This window comes from Equus caballus, chromosome 10 (assembly GCF_041296265.1).
Source record: "Equus caballus isolate H_3958 breed thoroughbred chromosome 10, TB-T2T, whole genome shotgun sequence".
Classification (NCBI taxonomy): Eukaryota; Metazoa; Chordata; class Mammalia; order Perissodactyla; family Equidae; genus Equus; species Equus caballus.
This window is the reverse complement of record NC_091693.1, coordinates 76,413,662-76,431,072: the sequence shown is the minus strand read 5'-3', so window position 1 is coordinate 76,431,072 and position 17,411 is coordinate 76,413,662. Positions and strand designations below refer to the sequence as shown.

General features: G+C 36.8%; 1 long non-coding RNA gene across 4 annotated transcripts in view; it reads left to right on the top strand.

Annotated features, from left to right (window-relative positions):
* Window positions 1–17,411, top strand: part of LOC138915828 (uncharacterized) — a 40,427-nt gene that overhangs the window by 2,437 nt on the left and 20,579 nt on the right. Inside the window, exons 4-5 of one of the 4 annotated variants that reach the window (XR_011422156.1) lie at window positions 1,566–2,291; window positions 4,795–4,889. This is a non-coding gene — a long non-coding RNA (uncharacterized lncRNA). Of the gene's footprint in view, window positions 1–1,561; window positions 4,112–4,794; window positions 5,006–17,411 lie in introns of those variants that run through there. The other 3 variants (XR_011422155.1, XR_011422154.1, XR_011422157.1) reach the window with 3 other exon arrangements.

The window sequence follows — 17,411 nt, the reverse complement described above, 5'->3', positions numbered from 1 at the left end:
CTCTTTCTGTAAGACCCACTGGGGAGATTTCTGCCCAATGACAGTAGAACCGTGCATATAATTTTTATACTCTTTTCCAACCACTTCATAGCTGTCCAGCACTCTGCATTAGGGTCTGTAATGGCCTGAGTCATGTGGCCTCATTCTTAGACAGGGTACCTGCTTTGAGGACTCCCCAGATGCCATCCCAGAAGGCTGTGGCAGGACAGTACCCCATAAACAGGCTTCAGTGATGCTCCTGAGGTTGGGCAGGGAAATGTCTTGGCCATTATTCTCTGGAAAAAAATGCAAACTCATCGAGCCTTAAAATTTCTTACTCTTTTTTTCACTAATACAAATAAGGGAAAAAAACAGAATGGCAAATATTTCCTGATAGATAATTTTCCCTAAATATACTTTCATTAAAATGATTAATAAAACACCTTTTGAAATGTAGTTTTAAGACATGGTTTTGCTCTCTCATTTGCTGGCTATACTATTTCCGAGGGTACATTTTTCTTTAAGTTAAAGAAGGGAAAAAAGAAATAGAAATTGTAATCTGAGTTTCAAGTCTTCAAACTCAGTACCCATAAATACTCTTCTGATCTTGTATTTATATTGTGCTTTCCTACAAACGAGTCTATTGTTTTGTCCTAACTAAAAATTATCTTATTAGGTTCATAACACATTCACGAAAATGTGATTTATTCTCCTTATTATAAGAAAATCTGCTTTTCTCCCCCTTTTTAAAAAATAAGTCTATGCTACCCTTAATTTACATAATTATTTGCTTTACTTTTGCAAAATTATTTATTAAGTACAATTATTACTGAAATTCTTCATTTTATTGAGAAGTTTTCCTAAAATGCTAATTCAGAATTAGTTGCATGAAAGAAAAGTTGCAATTGACTATTTTATAACAGATTGTTAAAGGAAAACATTGTGTTTACTTCCCATTATGTTTTGTTAGGTGTATAAAAGGATATTGATGTCTAAGCATTCTGCTACCTTTTGTCTTTAGTTTTTTGCCTAAATGACTAATTGGAAATAGAACTGAAGAACTTCTTTACACCAAATTAAGTTACTTACTTGTAGATATCCCTTAAACCATTTTCTGAGCCAAAAGGATTGGGCATAGCATGAGCCACTAATTAATTAATTCTCTTAACATAAGGGATGTATGAGATCCTGTATTTCTAAAATGATTTTCCCATGATCCTTCATAAAAGATGAAGACATTCTATGTGATCTTCTCTTCTTTTGGAATAATGGCACCAAAATGTGAGCCTATGAGTAATAATGCTCAGGGGGAGCTGGGTTGCTGTGAATGGCTTCCTTGTTGAAATATTGACAACAGTTTTCTCTCATGGACACCTAGTAGCTTCTCTAAATGCCTAGTAGTAACTCCTACTGTTCTTCATGCTCTAGCAGTGCTGGTGAGTTACGTCTTGACCAATAATGTACTTTTATAAAGAATTCTACTTATCTGAACTTAGAAGCTGGTCTCCATTGTAATGTTTTGCAAAAATTGTGGGATGGATGTGTTTTTTTTTTTTTAAATCTTTTTTTTTTTCTTTTTGAGGAAGACTAGCCCTGAGCTAACTGCTGCCAATCCTCCTCTTTTTGTTGAGGAAGACTGGCCCTGAGCTAACATCCATGCCCATGTTCCTCTACTTTATATGTGGGACGCCTACCACAGCATGACGTGCCAAGCGGTGCCATATCCTCACCTGGAATCCGAACCTGCGAACCCCGGGCCACCAAAGCAGAACGTGTGAACTTAACTGCGGTGCAACCAGGCTGGCCCAAGGGATGGATGTTTCCTAAATGTGTTTTTTTCATATTCTCAGAAATGCCAATGCTGTTTCATTAATATAAACACTTTGACTTCCCAGAACTGTATCTTCTCTTATTGCCGGGCCTTGTGTGTGTGGAAGAAGTGGACGCAGCCTGATTTGCTGGTCAAGCAACTGTGCTCTTGAGGGATGAGAGACAGTCATTTACAGCTCCTGTCATCTGCAGAGTTTCTTTAGGCACCACCATGAGCCAGACCTCAGACTCTGTGTTATCCATGTTGCTCTGTGCATTTCATTGTTTCTCTTTTTGAGAACTGTGAGAAGTATTTTTTTTAGTGTGAGAACCAACTGTATTTTTTGATTTTCACCTTTGTTTCAAAATACCAATTTCTGGAATTTTAAGAGATCAGTGGATTAATTTCTAAGGATTTTAGATGTCTATCTCACGCAAACTCTGGTGTATCACTCTCACTTCAATCAGAAGCATCAACTTTCAAAAATAATTGGTAGCTGTCGGTGAGTGAGTTACAGGAACGTGACGTACGGTATAGATAGGAGTGAGAGAGGAAGCTAGGGTAGAGTTATGAGAACTTGATGAAGGAATGAATGGGGAAGACAACTAGGGTTATTTATAAGGAAAATATCGCCTGAGTAGTGTAGGAGTCTTAACTTTGAGAAAGGGACAGTTCTTCCTTTAAAGCAAGAGTGAATACAGAGGGTAAAGAAAAAAATAGATATTTTGAGGTGGAGAGTGTAGGCATTAGGAAGGTAGAATTTGAAAGTATTTTATCAAATAAAGTAGGCAAGGTTATCAGCTGACTCTGAAGTAAGAGCAAGCTGATCAGAGTTGAAAAGTTGACAGTGCCTCTGGGGGAATCCAGAGACAGCTGTAGAAGAATGAAAGGATTATCGAAGCCTGGGAGTGTCCAGGATGACTTTGTATTGGAATATGATAGCATTGTCATGGATTTCTTTTTATTAGCATCGGAATAACCCTTTCTATGCACCATATTTCCATTTTATCTAATATGTATTGGACAGCAAAGAAGGAGAAAAAGTTAATTTGGACCTCGATAATACGCCAGTTTGGAAATACTCCATCCAAATTGGTAAAACCAGCCAGAAAATGTGTTCTTAACGTGACGGTTGAACAACCATATTTCCTTTAGAGTAGTGAAGATTTCCCATCATATTACTGACTTGGGCTAGAATCTCTTTTCAGTAGATATATTTCTGGGGTCTGGCAACTTACTTTGTGACTCCAGAGTATTCACTTAACTGAAACTTGCTTCGCATTTATTTAGCATTCTGTCATCCTAGAGAGAGATTTTAAGGATCAAAGTTTGTCTCAACCTGGGTAAAATCTGAACCCATTCTGTAGCCCACGTCTGTCTCCAAGTGAATCTTATTGTGTGGCTACATGCAAAAAAAGTATTTATCAAGGGAAGAATTTTTCCGCTTAATTTTGTTTAGTGGGAAGGAATCCCAGTCAGTGGAAAAATATGTGTTTGGCTCCACCTTCTGTACAGAGTGAAAACGAGCATCATGAGAAGTAACTGGGAAATCACTTCATACTTTCACTGTAAAAAATTTCGCCTTTTTTATTAAGCTTGGTTAATTTTTCCGATCATTTGTGAATGTTTACATTCATTCATTCAGCAAGTGTTTATTATGTCTCAGGAACTCTGCCAATGACGATTTTTAAGTTCTGCAGTGAAGACAAAAGCAGTGTCAGGTTGAACTCCATTCAGCTTTAGGCTTTGAGTTTCGTTTAACTGAATTTTGAAAAAGCAAGCAAATAATGGTGGGAAAAATAATATTAGTTTAGGGTTTTTTTTTTTAAAGGCACATGTTCTTTTCCTCTGTGATTCCACAGAGGGTGGCTATTTTTCAGCGTCCTATCAATGGTGTGTGCCCACTTAAAATAAATTACCAGCAGCAAAGCTAGAGGTTTTGGATCTGAAATTCTTGATTTTGCACACGTTTTAGTTTTGATTGTCTAAGGAGAGGCAATAAGGCATTTGTGTGGATTGACAGTTGGCTGTTGCTCTCACCGTCTAAGTCAGCCGAATATCATCTAACTAATGAGAGAATATGAAAATATCATAGGGCAAATAAAATTAATGATGTTTAATTAATTAAAAGTCACTCAGCAAAGTGGTTATCTCGTGAGCATAATCATTTGCCATCATTTGTGTTCGGCCTTGTACTAGATGCAGTGGAAATTTGGAAAGCTTGGAGTACATTTTATAAGTGATTCTTTTTTGTGCAAAATGTTTGCAAACAAGAACATGAACAAACATAGAGTTATAATAAAAAGGGTCTGAACAAAATTATTTACATACTTGTTGAATGATGCCAAAGAAACAGAAAAGACTACGCATTGCTTCAGAAGTCAGCTGGGATAAAAATTCCCAAATGAAATATTTATGTACTTGGTTATAGTACCACTTACCAAAGTCGTTAAAATGCCTTTCTGTTGTATGTCTAAGTCCGCTTTGGTGCACAGGGAAAGGTACCTATGGACAGCTTGATACAGCACATGTCCTTTACGGGTGCACCAAATTTAACAGAGTTTTCATTTAGGATAGCATGAAACAACACAATTATCTCTAAAAAAATCATACATGGTAGTAACTATAAATTCTCTGTGTATTAAAAATAGTACTACCCACATAGCTCTAAGAATGACAAAATTTTAAAACCCCATTAGACCTTTAAGAGACCCTCAAGTTTTCTTATTAATTAATTATCCGCTACTGGAAACAAGTAGTACTTTAGTGTCAGGTGGTTATTAATATAAAAACAAGGTCCAAAACTGTTGTAGCAGACAATATGTTTGGAAGGTCCGGATGACTTTTTAAAGTCTTGGAGATTTATGTGATCATCTACAACAAAACACAAGAGGCCAGGGCCAGCTCAATATAAAGTCAGAATATTATCACCCAATGAAGTATAGTTTAAGGACATCTAAAACTCTTTCAGACTAAAACCGTCTCCCCGCTCATTCCCTCTGCAGGCTGGATTTTCTACCATTCAAGTTCTACCTTTGGATTAAGACATTGGAGTCTTTAAGAAGGCAAAAATGGAAATGAAAGTATATTCTTGGAAGGGGTAAAAAAAAACCTTAAAATTTATTTTACCATTGTGACTAACAAAGAGAGCTTTGAAAGACTGGGGATATAAATTCTTATAGGAATAAACAGAAATAAACAAAAGGTCTGTGAACCGACCTAAGGCAATTTGGTTGTGCACAACTTTTATGTTATTTTCTGTATATATTAATTGCCATAACAAAAGATTGAGTTGTGTTAAGGCTACTCCCCCATGACATTAGTACCAGCTGAAAATAAAATATGCCTCAGTCCAAGTTGCTTTCACATTTAGCTACTTATTTAATAAGCACTTATTGGTAAGCAGGGGCTACACGTTTCATACAGCTTGTTTCGTATTCTCTAGGAAGTCTCAGCTCTGTTCTTTTAGGTGCTGAGACCACCACCTTGCATGAAAAATTCTTTTAAGTCAGAAGTGACAATATTCCAGAAGCAGCACTCATTTTGTAATAGAAAGCCTGGGCCACCAGCTAGCCTCCAAACCAAAGACTGGACACAGGACCATTTTGAGGTGACGTCACTAGTTTCTTAAATCATATTCATGTAAAGGTCTCTAAATTATAGACAACGTACACATGTTGAATACCACTAGTATCACCAAGGAGAGCCTGTTTTTAACATTTATTATGCTGATTAACAAACCACTGATTTCACTGGTGAAAATCCCTATCTGACGTTCAGGACACTAATAGCAAATATCTGGTGTATTTCAAAGACACAGACACAGAAGCACTTGTAGTCCTCTCTGAGGTGGTCTTTCTGATATACATTTGCCACCAACCGCTAGACCGTGAATTCTTTTTTTCTAAAGAAGATCTACAACTTTATTTTTTTTCTAGTTTCATGGAACAGTTCAACATCAACATTTACCTCATTTCAAACACACACACACACACACACACTAACGGCATGGTATTGTACAGACATATTGGAACTTGATTTGTGTTTTTTGTGGGTTTTTTTGTCTATGTTTTTTTTCTGGTGAGGAAGATTGTCCCTGAGCTAACACCTGTTGTCAACCTTTCTCTTTTTGCTTGAGGAAGATTGAGCTAACATCCGTGCCAGTCTTCCTCTATTTTTACATGGGATACCGCCACAGCGTGGCTTGATGAGTGGTGTGCATGTCCGCACCCAGGATCTGAACCCGTGAAACCTGGGTTGCCCAAGCAGAGCATGCGAACTTCACCACTATGCTACTGGGCGGGCCCACAGACTATGAATTCTTAATTAAGTATCTTAATTAAGTATGTAACTTCAACAAACCAACACACACATTTATAATAATATATCTTTGCTGAGGTTTTTAAAAGTAAATTACAGACATCATCAAACAGGGAAATTATACACAGCTTATATGGTGCAAATAGAATTCACTCCTGGATTCCTGGTGGTAAGAGGAGGAAGTGAAAGCCATGAGGTGAAAGGAGATACCGGAAGAGTTGGAGGATAGTAAGAACACAGTGATATTTTAACAATTTTACATTTGAATGGCTCCATCTCAAGTAGTTGTGATTTTTAGTTATAAAGGGGGCATGAATATTTTCAGTGCTTTTAAAGTTAATACATGTTCTTAATACTTCATAATACTTTATAAATATTTGCCTTATAAGTAACTTGAATCCTACACCATGTGAAGTTCAGATTTATTCATATTCAATGAGCTTTCCCTTACCTTTCATACTGACCTTCTCCAGCCCACCCTGCACCCCGACACCGCTGCCATTTTCCTGGTCCTGGACCGCTCATGTTTAAATACTAGTAAGCAGGTTGTTATCACCCAGCTTCTGAGCTTGTAAGCAGCAGTGACAGATGGTATTCCATATTCTCCTGACAGTCCTGTTTTATAAAATTCCCAGTCAAGATAGCAGACTTGACATGTTTGGAAGGTTCAGGTGACTTTTTAACCTGTTGGAGATTCATGTGGTATTGGGTGGGATTCATTCCAGTAACTGATTTCCCTTCCATAATTTTAGTAGTTCTTTTATGTTCATTCTTGAGTAAAGTGCTAATGGGTTTTAAAGACTAAAATTCAAATATTAAAATGTGAAAAGTGAAAGAAATCAAGTTATGACTATTTTGGGTAATAGAGGTTTTTGGAGTTCTTTTGTTCTAACACATTAATAGAGGCAATGGATGTAGCTCAGTGATGTGATTCTCATTTCGTGGATTTCCATGTTAAGAGTTTCGGTAACTTTCTTGGCCTTTTATGAAACCGTTTACTCAGTGAAGGAAAGACAGAGTTGTGAATCAGACCTTTTGATTATACCCACCCATAAAAAGACAGCATGTTGTGTGTTTAGACTAAATTCTAAAGTATAGCCAGCTTTAACAGACGTTTTTAATGAATTGACCAGCAAACCAGGTAGGACATAAAATCAATCTTTATTTTCGATCTTAATTAAGCAATGAAAACTGTAATTTTGGATTCAGATTTAAGGAATTGTTATGGAAAGCCTATTATTTCTTTAGTATTTCTGTGGTTTTATGTCCAAGAAATCCTTGTACATAAAGTCAGATTCATTTGGAGGGGCTTCTAATACCCTTAAAAATAAAGACGTGCTAAAGCCAGATTACAAAGTGCTTGGTATACTTTAATATTTAAATTAACTAGTTAACAGTTTTAATACAAAACTTCACAAAAGCTAAATAATTTTGCCACTCGTATAATAAATTATAGGATTTATTAAAAACAACATAAAGTTGCATAATAGTTCTTCATGAGCCAGGACGAGCTCATACTGTTTAGATTTTCCATGAATGTAGTCTTTTAAATTGTCAGTTTATCTCCTAACTATATGTATAATCTTGTTTGGAAATGATATCAAAAGTCCGTATTCAAGACCCTTCCTGAACAGGAGGCCCAGACCAAATGGCCCTGTTGATAATGGCCTTTCTGTCCAGTCCCCACTCTGTTCCCTGGCTTCTGAAGGAAGGGATCTGGATTCTAAGCCGTAAGTTAGAGCTCCTCCTTTGCCGTTGACTTGTTAGTCACTTTTGCTTTGGATAATTCCCTCTCTCTCTTCCCTTTTGTGCCAACTTTTTGATGTGTATCATACTGACAGAAGAAGGAATGTATCCTAAAAGTGCAGTTTAAAGGAGTTTTGTAAATCAAATACACCTGTTTAACCAGTAATCATATCAAGAAATGGAAAAATATGTCAACAGCATCCCCATAGCTTTCTGGGAAGCCTCTTCCTTTCATTATTTCTCCCTTAAGTGTAATCACTATCCAGTCTTTCCTGTTTTTCTCTTCTTTTAATTAAATGGCATCATAAGAATGTACTTCTTTTGTGTCTGGCTTCTGTCACTTTCATCCATTTTGCTGCAGGCAGTCGTAGATCATTCATTATTCTTGATGTGTAATGTACCCTCATGTTAATATACCACGATTTATTTATCCTTTCTACTGTTAATGGGCTTTTGGGTAATTTCTAGTTTTTGTATTTTACAAATAAAAGTCTTCTGAACATGCTAGTACAGGTCTTTTGAGTTGTCTGTCATTTTTTATTGATTTATAGGAGTTCTTTATTCTGGGTTCTTTGGCAGATAAGTATATTGTGAATACCTTTTCTTCTTCTAGGTTGCCTTTTTACACTTTTTAATGGTGTCTTTTTAATTTTTTTTCTTGAGGAAGATTAACCCTGAGCTAACTACCACCAATCTTCCTCTTTTCGCTGAGGAAGACTGGCCCTGAGCTAACATCCGTGCCCATCTCCCTCCACTTTATACGTGGGATGCCCACCACAGCATGTCTTTTGCCAAGCAGTGCCATGTCCGCACCCAGGATCCAAACCAGCAAACCCCGGGCCACTGAGAAGCGGAACATACTAACTTAACCGCTGTGCCACCAGGCCGGCCCTGGATAATTTTCTTTTGATCTATCTTCAAATTCATTTGCTTTTTCTTCTCTCACTTCCATTCCACTAAATCCATCTGCTGCTTATTTTTTTTTTTAACATATTATATTTTTTGGTTCTAGAACTCCCATATGGTTTTTCTTTTATCATTTTTATTTCTCTATCTGAGATTTCCTATCTTTTTATTCAGTTGTGAACATATTTTGTTTTACCTAATTGAGGTCCGTTCAAATAGCCACTTTAAACCCCTTAACTTCTCATACCAACACTTGGGTCATCTCAGGGCTGCTTTTAGTTGGTTTTCTTTTCTGTTGACATTATATTCCATTTATCTGGCTTTTTACATGTCAGGTAATTTTTAATTATACTCTAGAAATTATAAAGGTTAAGTTGTTGAGATTCTGGATTCTGTTATTTTTCCCTGATGTGTGTTATTTCTTTTGTTTTAGCAAGCAATTATCTTATTGGAATTTGTGTAGGATAAAATTATTTTAGAGCCGAACTAGGACAGCTCTATGTTTATCTCCAGGGACATCTGGAAGTCTGGCTCCTTACCTTGGCCAAGAAAAGGTCAGTCAGCTAACTAGTGATTTATAATATGCTGTTTTAAGTTCAAAACTCCCCTGGAGGCACCCAAGACTGGCTTGTTGGTTGATGAATTACACCTGGCATGGCCAGTTAAACTTTCAGGCTTGGCTTTTATACCCAAAAGAGCATAAAAAAAGTCCACTGGAAACTTTGGGGCAGCTTTCCAGAAACCAAGACTTATCAGAGAAATTTTGGCTATTCAATTCCAAGATGAAACTCATATTCATTTTGAGAGTATGACAGACCCTGGAGAGCTGTGTCTGGAAGTTTCACGCACCCTCATTCCTTGTTTTTTGCTTTTTGTTTTTCGCCCTCTTTCTCTTGCTGTACCACACCCTTTGCCTTTAATAACAGTCTTAACATGAGCACATTCTGTGGAATCTTGTAAATCCTTTCAATTATCCAACCTGTTGTAATCCATGCAAAACTGAACTGCAAACTCTGTTTCTTGGGTGGCAGCTTTAGTCTCCTTTCAGACTGATTACTATTGGTCAAGATGCTTTCTATCTGTCCCACACATGTGTGGGTGAGGGGTCACTCAAAGATATGGGCAGGAAGAATCTGGGTACGCCCCTTCTGATTCTTTTTCTTCCAAAATCTACTCTCTTCAATGGCCACAACTTTCTGAGATTCAGTTTTGTGGTTCACCAGGCCATTTTCCCTCATGGTCCTGCTGCCCGGATGGAGCACCATCTGCCCTTGACCTCAGGCTGAAAGTTGCAAAAACTGGAAACTCACTTTGTGGAATTCCACTTTTCTAGACGAGTATGCTCCACCAGAATCCATCTTTTTCTGTTTACTCTCCAGGGCTTCAGGTGGCTGCTATTTGTATTAGGTCCAGATTTTATGGTTGTTTTCTGTGGAGGATTCAGTCTGGTTTGATCTTACTCCATCATTATTGAAAAGTGGAACTGCTTTGATGAGATTTTTGAAATATTGCATTTTTCCATAAAAGTTGTTTTAAAATGAAAAAAAAAGATTTATTTTAGTTTGTTTGGCACACAAAGTCTATTACCAACCTTGAGCTAATGGAATATTTAGAGCCATAGCATTTAAATAAGAGGTTGATTCATCCTAAGCATAATCATAAACTCATTTTTTTAGGACCAGAATTGGTCAGAAAAATTATTTTTTACCAAAAAACCCACGAAAACTTCATTGGTTGTCTTCTAATTGTAACTATGTGGTCTAATGATATATTTGATGCTCTCACTACAGTCCTGGAATTATTGGACGACAAGTAGATGCCAAGGACATCTAGAAAGAAAGATTGCTATACATAATACATGACCATAATCTCTTCTTCCTTTTCACCATGTTACTACACTATCTCATTTAATCCTCATCCTGACCTAATTAGGTAAGTATATATATCTATCCAACAGATGATTGAACAGATGTTCTAGGAAGTTAAGCAACCTGCCCAAAGTCACAGTACTGAAAGATAAAGCTTGGTCTGTTTGTTTCCTAAGCCTGAGCTCTCAATTATATGTATGACACGATTAACCATTGTGAGTTAGTTGGTATTTATAAGGGTGTATGTGTTTAAGTATGCTTTTCATATATTTTTAGTAAGTGATATTCCTGGCAGAGACAAAAAGAGCATTACTGAAGGAAAATGCACTGGCAGATGTTAGCTCTATAAAGTTTCTTGTGCAGGCTGGTATTAAATTTATCAGAAAATGATGTTTTGTATGAAAAATATTAACCAGTTTATTTTAAGCCATAATTATTCAATTTTCTTTAGTATATTTAAGTTCCATTTTTTTTAATTGCTTTTTCTCCCCAAATCCCCCCAGTACATAGTTGTATATTTTATTTGTCGGTCCTTCTAGTTGTGCTATGTGGGATGCCACCTCAACATGGCCTGATGAGCCGTGCCATGTCAGCACCCAGGATCCGAACCGGTGAAACCCTGGGACACCGAAGCAGAGCGCACAAACTTAACCACTGGGCCATGGGGCCGGCCCCTCTTTAGTATATTTAAAGTAATTATAGCCCATAGTTAGTACTCTGGAAGCCTAAATATTATATTTCATAGTATTTTAGGAAAGACCTGTAGAGCAGGGGTTGGCAAACTGTGATCCACAGGCCAAATCCTGCCTGCTACCTATTTTTGTAAATAAAACGTTATTTTACTTCATTGGAATGCAGCCCTGGTGGTTTGCGCATGGATTGTCTCTGTGCTTTTGTGCTTTAACGGCAACGGCCAGTAGTCGTAGCCAATAGTATGGCCCCAAACCTAAAGTATTCATTCTCCAACTCTTAACAGAGAACATTTGCCAACATCTTTTTTTAAAAGATCCTTGAGATTCTTTACTTTTTCTTTCTCTCCCACCTTCCACCTTCCCATTTTATCAATAAGGTATCTGAGATCCAGAGAGGACTAATAAGTAAATTAATTATATGCTAGGGCTAGAACCCAGGTCTCTTGTTTCTCAATTTAGCGCTTTAATTGTCTTATTTTATTTTTTTTTGTTTTAAAGATTGGCACCTTAGCTAACGACTGTTGTCAATCTTCTTTTTTTTTTCTGCTTTTTCTCTCCAAATTGCCCCAGTACATAGTTGTGTATCTTTTAGTTGTGGGTCCTTCGAGTTGTGGCATGTGGGATGCCACTTCAGTGTGGCCTGATGAGCAGTGCCATGTCTGTGCCCAGTGTCTGAACCAGCAAAACCCTGGACTGTGGAAGCAGAGCGCGCAAACCTAACCATTCGGCCTCAGGGCCGGCCCCTGAATTGTCCTTTTTTTTCCCCTAAGGCTCATGTTTATAGAAAGACTTGGGCCTCTGAGTGGATTTTGTTCCAGTCTTTCTCTAAATCCTTTCCCACATGATGAATTAGGTTTAAAAGCTAGGAAAGTATTTCCTTCAAGTTCACAAATGCAAATTAATTCACAGAACAATCTGTTTTGAAAAGCTACATTTTTACCCAAATAACACACCTCAGTTGGAGGCTATCATTTAGAAAACCAGTGTCAGTGGGTAGGAATAATTATTCACTTTATGTCTGCTTTTCTTAAGTTCCCTAACCTTCACATTTACTGAAATTTTCGGGTATGTAATTCACCTGTCCAAAGGTAGTTGCTGGTTATCATGCTAATTTCCAAAGCTTTCAGATTGATAGTAAAACCTTTCAGAAAATTAATGGTCACGTATTTAAGAAGAAAAATACTGCTACAGCAGGCGTCTGTCATTCTAATGTCACGTGTGCATGACTTTGTCCTTTATCTTTCCAAGTTGTGAGGTCTTACTCTTAACCTTGATTCCTTCTTAAAACCAAATTGGGATGTGGACAGACTTCAAGCATACAGCTTTATTCGTGTGTGTATTCTAAACCTTCCATCTATAGGCACGGATCACCATGGTGGGACGGCAGACCCTGCTGCACAATGAAAACCTATTTACTGTTAAACTGTTATCTGAACATTATTCACAATGGCTTTTACTTATGTCATCGGAACCCCTCTAATTTTGTAGTAGGCTCTGGAATAGTGATATCAAATTTGCAAAGTATGAGATTTAATTGGTGAACTTATTTTAAATGCAGATGACTGGGATTCACCAGAGATATACTGAATCCAAATCTTGGGGGGAGAGCCATTAGGGATCTATATTTTTAAAAAGATCTGCGGGTGATTCTGAAGCACACCGAAGTCCCTCTGGTACGGAGGAAACTGTTTTCAGCTGACAATCTGAAAAATTGGGTTCTAATCCTGGCTGTCTCATTAAATCGTAATGTGGCCTTAGACAAGTCACCTGAGTAGCAAACAAAACAAAACAAAACAAAACAAAAAACAGGGAGGAAGGGTTCCAGTTGAAAGTTCTTGCCTTTCTCCATAGTTGTTCGATTTCTTTAGTTTTCTCATCTGTTAAATCGGAATGATAATAGTATCCACCTCAGAATTGTTGTAAGAATTAAGATCGTGCAGCTGAAGTGTTTAATATAGTGCCTGGCACATAGTAAGAACTCAGTAAAAGTTAATTTATTAGATTTTATAATTATTATAATCATTATTAGTACTGATACCAAAATGACATAGAACAATAATTTAATATAATAAGCACACTGTTTTTTCCCTACAAAACAAAGAAAGAAGTGGCCTGGTTCATTTGCTCATTCATTCACCCATTTATTACAATAAGTAATCGTTGCGGCCTGCCAGGCTCCGGGCGCTGCACTGCACTGAGAATACAGTGTTCAATACTACAGGGTCTCTGACCTCAAGAGACTTACATCCCGGTGGGAGAGAAAGACCAAAAAGCCAACTCAATATTCCTATCATTTTCCCTTTGAAGTATAATCACCTCTCTAAGAAAATAAACTGACAATGCTATAGGGCACTTCTGGGATCTTGTTCTTTAATGAAATACGCGGTATTCCCACACTCACATACTCAGCAAGGGAGAGAAAGAACAGCTCTTTTCAGTGGTTTGCAGTGTCATATTGGCATCATCATAGAATTTATAGCCACCTTCTCTAAAGTCATAGTAGTTAAGCATCAAGTTGCTGCTTTCATAAAGAAGGCCACAAGTGTTTGGTGAAAAGCCATTTCACTCACTTCCACAGAGGCGACAATAATCCCCATTAGAGAGTTTGATCTCTCTTCTTGAGTAGTGTGGTATATACATATTAGGCACGTTTGCATTTTTGGAGAACTTGTTGCTATAGGAGTAATTTCGATAAAATGAGCTCAGAGAGTTCAGTTGAGCTCCCCTCAGTCTGATGGCGCTCACTCTCTTTGACTTTTAGAAGAGGTTTTATAACCCTTGTTGCTACAATTTTACAGACTTAATAAAATTGGTGTTAATAGCATTTTTATCATTTAAACTGTCTTCTCTTGAGAATTCCATTATTGCTTCTGATAAATTCCTTATAAAAGAGTATAGAGAATTGGGCATGAGGATGGGAAATGTTTAAATGATCAAGAACACATACAATATCAAAATTTACTTTATTAAAAATAGCACTAAGATTATTAAAAAAGAGCCAATCGGGAGATGTTATGCTTATTGTTCTATAAACTAAAACTTATGTCTTCTGCTAAGTAGATTAAATAAGAATATAGATTGAGCGTGCTTGCTTTTCTTATGAGATCTCTCTTCCTCAAGTGTGAGTTGGAGAAATTTCTAGGGGGAAAAATAGATCTTACACACATAAAGTGTAGTAATAGATTATAAAATATTTCTAACACATGGAAAATAAAAGTTAGAAAAACCTAGTATAAAACTAATTCAGATTGCATAAAATAACTTCAGTAACAATAATAGATAAATGGGCAAAGTATATTAACAAACAAATCAAACTGACCAGCACGTTAAAACAACAATACCATCACTAGTTATTTAAGAAATATAGATTAAAATAAAATAGCATTTTTCTTATAAAATTAGTAGAGATTTTAAAATAGCAGTATGAAACACTGATAAGGGTGTGATAACACTCTTATTCAATGCTACTGTGTGTATAAATGACAATTTCTTGAAAATAATTTGTCAATAAAGTATCAGTCTTAAATATATTATGCTCTTTTAATTAGTCTGGTCTCTGAGGGTTGCAAGTGAGAGAAACTCCCTCCTTACACTCGCTTAGGTCAAAAAAAAATCATTATATTCTAGTTTCAGGATGGAATGAAATTATGTTATTAGGAATCTGCCTTTTTTCATCTCTAGCTTCTGTCTTTTCTCTGTCAGCTTCATACCATGGCAGGCTCTTTCCAGTGGTCACCAGAAAATTGGATTTATATCAAACCAGGTTAGCAATTCCTAGTGAAAGGGAATAACTTTTCTCCAGTAGTCCCTGGAAAATCCCGGGACCGAGTCTTGCGGTCTGAGTTGGGTCTCACATTCAGTGGCAAACCAGTCAGTCCCAGCGGCCGGGAGGGGAGAAGGCCCGAACTGCCCGGCTCGGGTCCCACACACCTTGGAGCCAGGGCTGAAGTGAGCCTTCCCCAAACCTCTTGGGATGCAGAGTGATTCTCCAGATGAGGTCTGTCACCAAAAGAAGGGGAACTGGAGGCCAGTCGGGAAAAATCAATGGAGATTTACTGCACAATTTCACCCTTTAATAACACTCCTGTGAATCAGTGTGAAGAAATAATAGATGCAGATTTACATCAGTGTTTATTACAGCTTTAGTTAGAATGCTAAAAAACAGAAAACAAATACCCTGAGCAATCTTATTGCCCAACAACAGGGGAATTGTAAATTAAGGTTTATAAAATGTTTTACGGAGCTGTTAAAATTATATTTTTGAGGATCTGTAGTGCTTATGGAGAAGGGACATTTTATAATATAAAGCTGTAAAGGCAGACTATAAGATAATATATTCAGTATGATCTCACCTCCGTAAAAATGCACAAGAATAAACTTAGAGAAATCCGTTAAAATAATAATTAGCTCTAAGGAGTGTTGGAATCCATTTATTCATAAAACAAATATTTTTAGGAATTTTTATTCTGAGTATTATTGTCTCTATACTTTCCATATTTTTACATGTGTTACAGTAAGCAACTGAGAGGTACACTGCATTTAGATTGAAATCCTAATAACCTACTAAAATCCTTATGATGTCCCAAGCATCATTCTCAGGTGCTGTCTCACTCAGTGTGTCTCTTATGAAATCAGTTGTCAGTCTGTTTGCTCCATGAGAGTCTCGTTCTTCTATAGGAGTCATAAATAAGATCTGTTGATTGACAGAATGATTCATTTGTTCATTCATCCAACCACCTATGAATTGTTGGAGGGATTAAAAAATAACCCCTAAAGGAATTCCTTAAAATTGGAAAGGTAAGAAAGCTTTTAAATTATCATGGGTCAGTGAACAGGTTTTTGCAGTGATTAGAATATGTTAATTATTCTTTGCTTTAAGTAAATGAAGAGCTAAATGAATGTCAGCAATTATGTCAAAACCATTGTGTGTGAAGAGTTGATGCTCTTGTATAGCAACATTGAATTGCAATCATAAAAATCATTTGCATGAGTGGTCTTTCTGCAAAATTTTGGAATTATTGTATCCTATTGCTAATCTTTAAATATATTATTAATGTGAAATATACTATAAGTACATTAAATGTATTCGGAGTTAATTTATTTTCTACACATTCATTTACAAATAATTTTCATTCCATCGGCTGGCTCAGGTGAAGTAAAAAGTTTACAAAATTTCCTGGCCAAAGGATCTTCTGGCAAGAATTTTTGCCTGCTACCCCCTGAAACTTCAGCTCATGAGAGGACATTATTTGGGGGAGGCGTGCCTCCAAGCCTCAGAGGAGACTGCTGCAGCTGACTCCCACAAAAGGTGTAGGCAGGGGTTTCCAGGTCAGATTCTGCTAGAGGAGAAGGAAGAACGGCATTCAAGGCCAGCTGGAGGCAGTAATCTTGACTATAGAAGGCTGCCTGGGCCAGTATACACGGGTACTGGGTGATGGTAAAGGGAGTCAACAGCCACATGGGAATTTTCTCTCCTTTTTATTATAACTCTCTCCTTTTGTATTTTGACTTAGAATTTTTGTTTTATATTTCTTGAAATAATTATTTTGGATTTAACTACATATTTTCAATGTATATCACTTAAGCATGAACAGAAAGGAAAATATAAGCAAAATACATTGATTAAAATATTATTAAATATTCCTTCTATTCACTGTCCAACTCTTTTGAGAGATTCACAGTCACTGATATCCAGTTTTTCCTTACAATATCATCCTTTGTACCATAAGAGTATTAGTGATATTAGTATATTTAATTTTTAATTGTGAAATATAATATGTATATACAGAAAAGAATATGTAACCCACCAGTATAATTCAACAAATAATTAGAAAGTGACCCCTATGGCAAGAGAATATGAGCACCCCAAAAGCCCATCATGTACTCTCTTTTCCCTCTTACAATAACTATAGTGTTTTTACGATAATCATTTCCTTGCTTTTCTTTATAGTTTTAGCAACTAAATTTGTACCTACAAACACAAAGCTTTCTCTTCCCCTCTTTCTGTATCACAGTGGTCTCTGAATTAGACCACAAGTCCCTGGGCCCCATCCCCTTGAGTGATAAAGGGAGAAGAGGGGCAGTAACAAG